Below are 7,500 nucleotides of genomic sequence, written 5' to 3'. Positions count from 1 at the left end.
AGTCTACCCAAAACCACACAGCCTAGAGGCAGCTCCATGCCATTGTGAACGCAGCCAGGTTACAGACTCAATTCAAGCCCCGGCATATTCATTACACCGATAAGTTAAGGATGTAACATGGTTTCTTTATGGTTGCTTAAAGGATTTCATTCCAGCTTCTTGGCAATTGTTGTGTGTGTGTGTGTGATTGCGGAATTTGGCAAGAGTGGTTCCTGATGAAATTTCAGCTTTAGAGTGTGCCCTTGTTTCCCACAAAATTGCCTTTATCTCATGGATATTTTCCAGGTTAATCCTCTGCCACACACACACACACATACACACACACACGCACACACACACACACACACACACACACACACACACACACACACACACACACACACACACAATGCACCTACGCTTGTGCGGTTTCCCAGTCAACCTGAAAGGCCACTGCAACAAATTAAATATTGATTTCTCAATTACAGACATGTCCTTTTTTATGCACTCATAACGTTTTAACCGCCATCGTAAATGGAGGGGACACAGACATAGGCTTACACACACACACACACACACACACACACACACACATGAATACACGTACACACACACACACACACACACACACACAGAGCCCTTTCCTTCTCCTTTTTATCATTAACTGAAGGATTATCTTCCCCAAACACTCCATTAGTGGCATGCCCTGCTGGAGATAAAGCCTTCTCTTAACTTGAGCAGGGCATTAACCTCAGGTGAAATCCTGAGTGGGATTCCTGCTCCAATTACCACCTAAACTGCTACAGGAACTCAGCCCAGCAGGAACCTCCATTTGCATTCAACATGTGAGGGCTTGGGCTGGAGATGGCCCAGGGCAACTTTCACTGATTGCACAAACACTTTGAGTTCTTCCCGTTTGCATTTTTAGTGTATGCCCACGTCATGCCCATAGACACAGGTACAAACTATATGCACACAGCACACATGGACATGCTCACCATCGTGCCAACCACCCCTACACACACACACAACACATGTACTGCAATCATATGTCATACACACATACACACACATGCACACCAAACATGCTTACTGCATACATGTACTGTACGTATACTGTAGATACATGCATGAGCTAATACCAGACAGATGCATATGCAAACATGTACATGATATACACACACACAAAAACACACACACACACACACACACACACACATATATTTCACACACACACACACACACACACACACACACACACACACACACACACACACACACACACACACACATACACACTAAAAACACACAAGTATACACACACACACAAACAAACAACCCCCCACTCCTCAGATGTGTGATGATGCTGATGTAATCACACCATCATCACCCTGTGTGGCGGCAGCAGTGGTGGCGTAGCGGTGGTGTCGGCGGACTTAGACCGCAAAAAAAAAAAAAGAAAAAAGAAACCAAGCGAGCCGAGGAACAAAAGCCTCTCTCCCCACGCTCGGCGCGTCCGGCGGTAACATTTTCAAATGGCAATAACGATTGTGAAATTCCCCCGGCGCTCCAGAGGCTCTGTGGCTCCAGCGGCGGCGGCGGGCGCTGGCATTTCCCTTCCTCTGTTCATTATCTCCAGATGACTGGGCTCCGTCTAATCCTCTCTCCCACACACACACACACACACACACACACACACACACACGCTACACTCGCTGCCCTCGTCCCTCGGCCCTCGCGCTCGAGATGCGGCGGGCCGCCGCGAGCAGGCCGGGGCGTAGCGTAGCGAAAGCCTAGCGTAGCCGTAGCCTAGCGCAGAGCAAAGCGGCGCGGCGCGGCACAATGGAACCCTGGGGAGGTTAATAAGAGATCATGAAATAAGACACAGCACTGCTCTCTCCCTGGGGGCGGAGGGGGAGAGATGGATCGTGCCTGTTTAGATGCAAAATAAATAAACAGATAAATAAATAATTGTAAATAAATGCATGCCAGGAGTGGGGGGGGGATTGAAAGGATTCTGGCCACCCCACTCCCTCGCACACTCTCTGACACACACACACACACACAAACAGATACACACACACACACACACACACACATACACACCAACATGCACTCCTCCTTTATCTCTCTATCACACTCTCTCACACACACACACACACAGGCACACACAAGCTATTTCACATAGCCACACAGACAGCTGAATGGTTTTGTATGAGCATCTCATTCAGACTGGCCCTTTGGCTCCATCATAATGCAACACACCATCACTCACTCACACACTGTCCAAGGCTGCCCGGCCCCGCCACACACACTAGACTTCAATCTGCCTTCAATCCCGAGAGCAAACAGCAATGAAAGAGCTGCACTCTCGCGCCGCATAAACACTCACACAACCACAACAACACGGCCCCAAGGTTGTGCTTGTGTGGGGGGGTAAAAAAAAAACGTTCCTTTTTTAAAGGCATTTTCTGAGGGTTTAAGACACAAGTCGGTTTTCATGATTCTCCATTGCACTCCGTATCCTGCCCCTTACATTGGCAAATGATATCTGCTGTCATGTGCCACACGGCTCCGCTTCTCATGCCACCTGCCTATCATCTGTCTGTAGTTCTATAGCCCTGTTGCACTGAGGGCGAATGCCGTGCTTTTCTTGCCCTTATGGACATGCTACCCCAATGGGAATGAAGTGTGAAGATGTGCCTCCCATTTTGATTTGAAATTGTTCCATTAAAACTGTAATTGAATTACAAATGGGTGCTGCTCATACACCCGTATGCACACACACACACACACACACACACACACACACACACACACACACACACACACACACACACACACACACACACACATGCGTTCAGTAGCCTCGGCATCTCACTCGGGGCGTTTTAATCACTGCCCAGATAATTGCCCCCTGCCTCGCTGTCACACCAGCGCTGCGTGTTTGTTTCCGTTTGAACCTGTCGCCGCGGCGTCTTCATTAAGGAAGGGCCGCCGTTATGAGCTGTCACTTCCGCTTTACGCCCGAGTGGCACGCAATGCCTGGAGTGCCCCCGCAGTGCCATGCCACCCCGTGATCTCACACAGATCACACACACGCAGACACCAGACACACACACACACACACACACACACACACACACACGGGAACACACGGACACACACGGGAACACACGGACACACGCATACACACGGACACACGATAGGCCATGACAGTGGCGCATGCATACTTTCGATGTTGTCGCTCTCAGTCATCATCAAAGCGCCAATTACAGGTAGGCGTGCTGAGACACCCCGGTGTCATCTCCTATTCCTCTGTGCGTCTCACACACACACACACACACACACACACACACACACACACATGGCTGCGTTATTATTGTCAGGGACACGGGAGCGGGCCCCAGCCTGTCCTGTTCGGGTCAAAGAGCCGCTCGGCTCCAGAGGACAGGACAGGAGAGGAAAGGAAACAGCGTCAATTAAAAGAAGGGCAGAGGATGACCACAGAGCTGGCCCCTGTTAGATTGTTTTGTGTCTGGAGTAGTGGCACGGTATTATATCCAGCAAGCGTTTGTCACATTGTGTTTCTTCATCTCAGTGGAGTCCTTTCAGAATGCTTGTGTGATCATTCACTTGATTTATGGTTTTTCAAATATCATTTCACCCAATAGCTTAACTGAATAAACTATCTGGGTGCTCTTTCTCTCTCCCTCTCTCTCTCTATCTCTCTCACACTCTCTTCCTCTCTCTCTTTCTCTTCCTCTCTCTCTCTCCCTATCTATCTCTCTCTCCCTATCTCTCCCTCCCTCTCTCGCTCTCTCTCTCTCTCTCTCTATTTTTTTTTTTTTTTTTTTTTTTTTTTTTATAAAAAAAACAAAAAGGAACTGTACACCTTCACAAACTTCTTGCTTGGCCAAGCAAAACTGGCCATATGGAAAGGTAATCGGCTGAGGAAGAAGGGCAGATTGTTAACCTTGTGGACATGTTTAAAGCTTTGGTGGAATCAAGGGTTAAGGTTGAATATGCTTTCTTCAAAGTTTCGGACAATATGATGCCTTTTCTCACAGAAATGGTGCATTGACAAGGGTCTGATCTCCCTTGCGGATGGGACCCTGGCATTCATGTGGTAATATAAGGGTTATGCTGCTGTGGTGGTGGTGGGGGGGGGGGGGGGGGGGGGGGGGGGGGGGTTGGGTTTGGGTGACTGCTTTTGTAGGTTTTAAGGTGTTTTGGATCCATGGAATGATTCAATAAAAGGGGTTTTAAAAGTCAAAAGTCTCTCTCTATCTCTCTCTCTCTCTCTCTCTCTCTTCTCTCTCTCTCTCTCTCTCTCTCTCTCTCTCTCTCTCTCTCTCTCTCTGTATCTCTCTCCCTCCCTCTCTCACTCTCTCTCTGTCACTCTCTGTACCTCCCTCTCTGTCTCTCTCTCTCTCTCTCTCTCTCTGTCTCTCTCTCCCTCCCTCTCTCACTCTCTCTCTGTCACTCTCTGTACCTCCCTCTCTGTCTCTCTTTCTCCTTATCTCTCTCTCTTCCTCTCTCTCTCTCTCTCTCTCTCTCTCTCTCCATCCCTCCCTATCTCTCCCTATCTCTCTCCTCCCTATCTCTCTCTCCCTCCCTCTCTCTCTCTCTCCCTCTCTCTCTCTCTCTCCATCCCTCTCTCTCTCTCCCTCTCTCTCTCTCCCTCTCTCTCTCTCTCCCTCTCAATTCAATTCAATTCAATTCAATAGCTTTATTGGCATGAATGTAAATACAATATTGCCAAAGCATCAATCAGGTTATAATAGTGGAATAATAATACATACTGTAATATTAAGTAATAAAGAACAAAAAAAAAAAAAAAAAGAAATACAGATAATCACACAAAAAAAGAAAGCTTATACTAATGAAAAATAATACTAAATAATAATGAATAGGAAATATATGAAAAAAAAGAAAAGCTTACACTAACTTATACTAATGTAAATAATAAGCAGCACGAGTTGATGGGTCATGTGGATTCTTCTCTCAAAATGTGGCAGGACTCTAAGTATTCAGAGGCTAATTGTGTAAGGCTATTCACTTCTCCCAGGAGGAATGGTAGTTTTAGTTCATTGTCTAAGTTAGTGAATTCTGGGCAAACGTGTTCTATTCTTTTATAGTATGTTTCTCTTAAGTGTTTGTATTTGGTACATGTTGTTAGGAAATGGGCTTCATCCTCTATCTCTCCAGTATTACAATGAATGCATATTCTTTGTTCACGTGACACCCAGGTTTGCCTATGTCTCCCTTTTTCAATGGCAAGGCTATGATCACTTAACCTATACTTGGCTAGTAGTTTTCTTTGGTGATGATTTTTGATTTGAATTAGATATGGTGCCAATTTATAATCTTTTCGTATTACTTTGTAATAATTTAGTTTACTTATCAGTTCAATTTTTTCCTTCCAATTATTGACATATTGTTCTTTAGACCTTTTTTCAAATTGTTTTAATTTTGAGACTATACTTAGATCGCTTTTGTCTAGACTATATTTTTGGATGAGGTGATTTAGGGGTTCCTTTTCAGGGTGTCTACTCCTCAGCTGGGCAGCAGTGTGGTGGTACCTCTCAGGTTTACTTATCTGCAGGTGGTGCCAGAATTTTGCTGCTCTCTTTTGAATATTAATTAGAAGAGGGTATCTTCCAAGTTCCGCTCTACAACCTAGGTTAGGGGAACTTCTGTTTACTCCCAAAATGCCTTTGCAGAATTCCAAGTGGAATATCTCAGGCAGGGTTTTGTCCCATAAATCAAAATTCTCTTTATATTTAGGGCCCCAAATTTCACTTCCATATAGCAGAATAGGTTTTATAAGAGAGTCAAATATCTTGAGCCACATTTTCACTGGAGGGTTGAATTGAATTAGCGATTTCCGTAATATGTAGTATGTTTTTCTTGCTTTTTCTGTTAAATTTTTGATAGCACTGTCAAATTTTCCTGTGGACGAGATAATTAGTCCTAAATAGCAATATTCTTTCACCTGCTCCAGTTCTTGTTTGCCAATGGTGAAGTTGAGGTTCTTACTTATTTTTGAATGTTTTCTTTCGAATACTATGATTTTAGATTTGTCCATGTTTATTGGAAGGGCCCATGTTTGGCTATATTCACTAAGAGTGTTAAGATTTTCTTGCAATCCTTCTGCACTGGGGGAGAGTAAGAGTAGATCGTCGGCAAAGAGCAGACATTTAATTTCTCTATCTAGAAGTTTAAGCCCTGGCGATTGTGAATTTTCAAGTTTATTAGCTATGTCGTTTATATAAATATTAAATAATGTTGGGCTCAGGCAACAGCCTTGTCTAACTCCTTTTGTCTGATTAAAATAATTGGTTTGTTTGTTGTTAATTTTTACACAACTTATGTTGTCTGTATACATGTCTTTAATTACGTCATATGTTTTACCTCCAATTTTATAATCTAAAAGTTTTAGTAAAAGTCCCTCATGCCAAACCGAATCAAAGGCTTTACTAAAATCTACGAAGCAGGCAAATATTTTCCCTTTTTTTACTTTATGTACATGTTCATCTATAAGTGTATTTAAAGTGTATATGTGGTCTGTTGTTCTATTACATTTTGAGAAGCCAATTTGGGAAGAATTTAATATTTGATTGTCTTGTATAAAATTTGTTATTCTATTGTTTAATATACCGCAAAATAATTTACCAAGATTGCTGCCTAGTGAGATGCCTCTGTAATTGTTTGGATTAAGTTTATTGCCCTTTTTAAATATGGGTGTGATTTGACTCATTTTCCATTTATCTGGGAAGTGGCCAGCTGATAATATCAAATTGAATAATTTTAGGATAGCTTCTCTAAGTTGAGGGGTGCTGTGCTTTAGCATCTCATTGTAAATTCCATCTACGCCACAGGATTTTTTGTTTTTAAGGGATTTTATCTTGGTATTCAGTTCATGTAGTGTTATAATACAGTCTAATTTGTTTAATTGATCTTTTTCGGTATGTTCAAGCTTTTTTAATTGGGAGTATAAGATTGTTTGTTCTGGAGTTAGGTTATTTTGCTTAAGTAAGCTTTCAAAATGTGTGGTCCACATATTGCCATCAACTAATGGTAAAGAATTTTCTTTTTTTGTTTCGTGAAGGTTTTTCCAGAGGTCCCAAAAAGAGTTTTGGTCTAGAGCATTATCAATTTGTTTAAGCTGATTATTGACATAGTCAGCTTTTTGCGTCTCAGGAGTAATTTGTAGCTATGAAGGATGCAATGATATTTTAATCTAATTTCTTGATTTCCAGGTTCTCTGTGTTTTTTGTTTGACCACAACCTCAATTCTTTTCTCAGTGTTCTGCAGTCTTTGTCAAACCATTTGTTTTGATTTGTGTTCATTTTCCTTTTACTACCGGTGTTTTTATGTTGACAACTGATTAAGGATCTTTTAGCAGCTGTCGAAAATATTGCTGTTATTTTTTCAGTGGCCAAGTTGATGTTTTCTTTATTGTTATAGAATTTAGAGAACAGGAAGGAATATATCATGTTTTCTAGTTCAATTGA

At 42.8% G+C, this 7,500-nt stretch overlaps 1 protein-coding gene across 1 annotated transcript in view; it reads left to right on the top strand.

Moving 5' to 3' along the window:
• LOC134087921 (cadherin-4-like) overlaps nt 1–7,500 on the top strand; it is a 325,999-nt gene that overhangs the window by 289,400 nt on the left and 29,099 nt on the right. The gene's annotated exons all lie outside the window — the stretch shown is intronic.

The sequence above is a fragment of the Sardina pilchardus genome, chromosome 7, assembly GCF_963854185.1.
Source record: "Sardina pilchardus chromosome 7, fSarPil1.1, whole genome shotgun sequence".
Classification (NCBI taxonomy): domain Eukaryota; kingdom Metazoa; phylum Chordata; class Actinopteri; order Clupeiformes; family Clupeidae; genus Sardina; species Sardina pilchardus.
The sequence above is the reverse complement of the archived record's forward strand: the minus strand, read 5'-3'. Positions and strand labels throughout refer to the sequence as shown.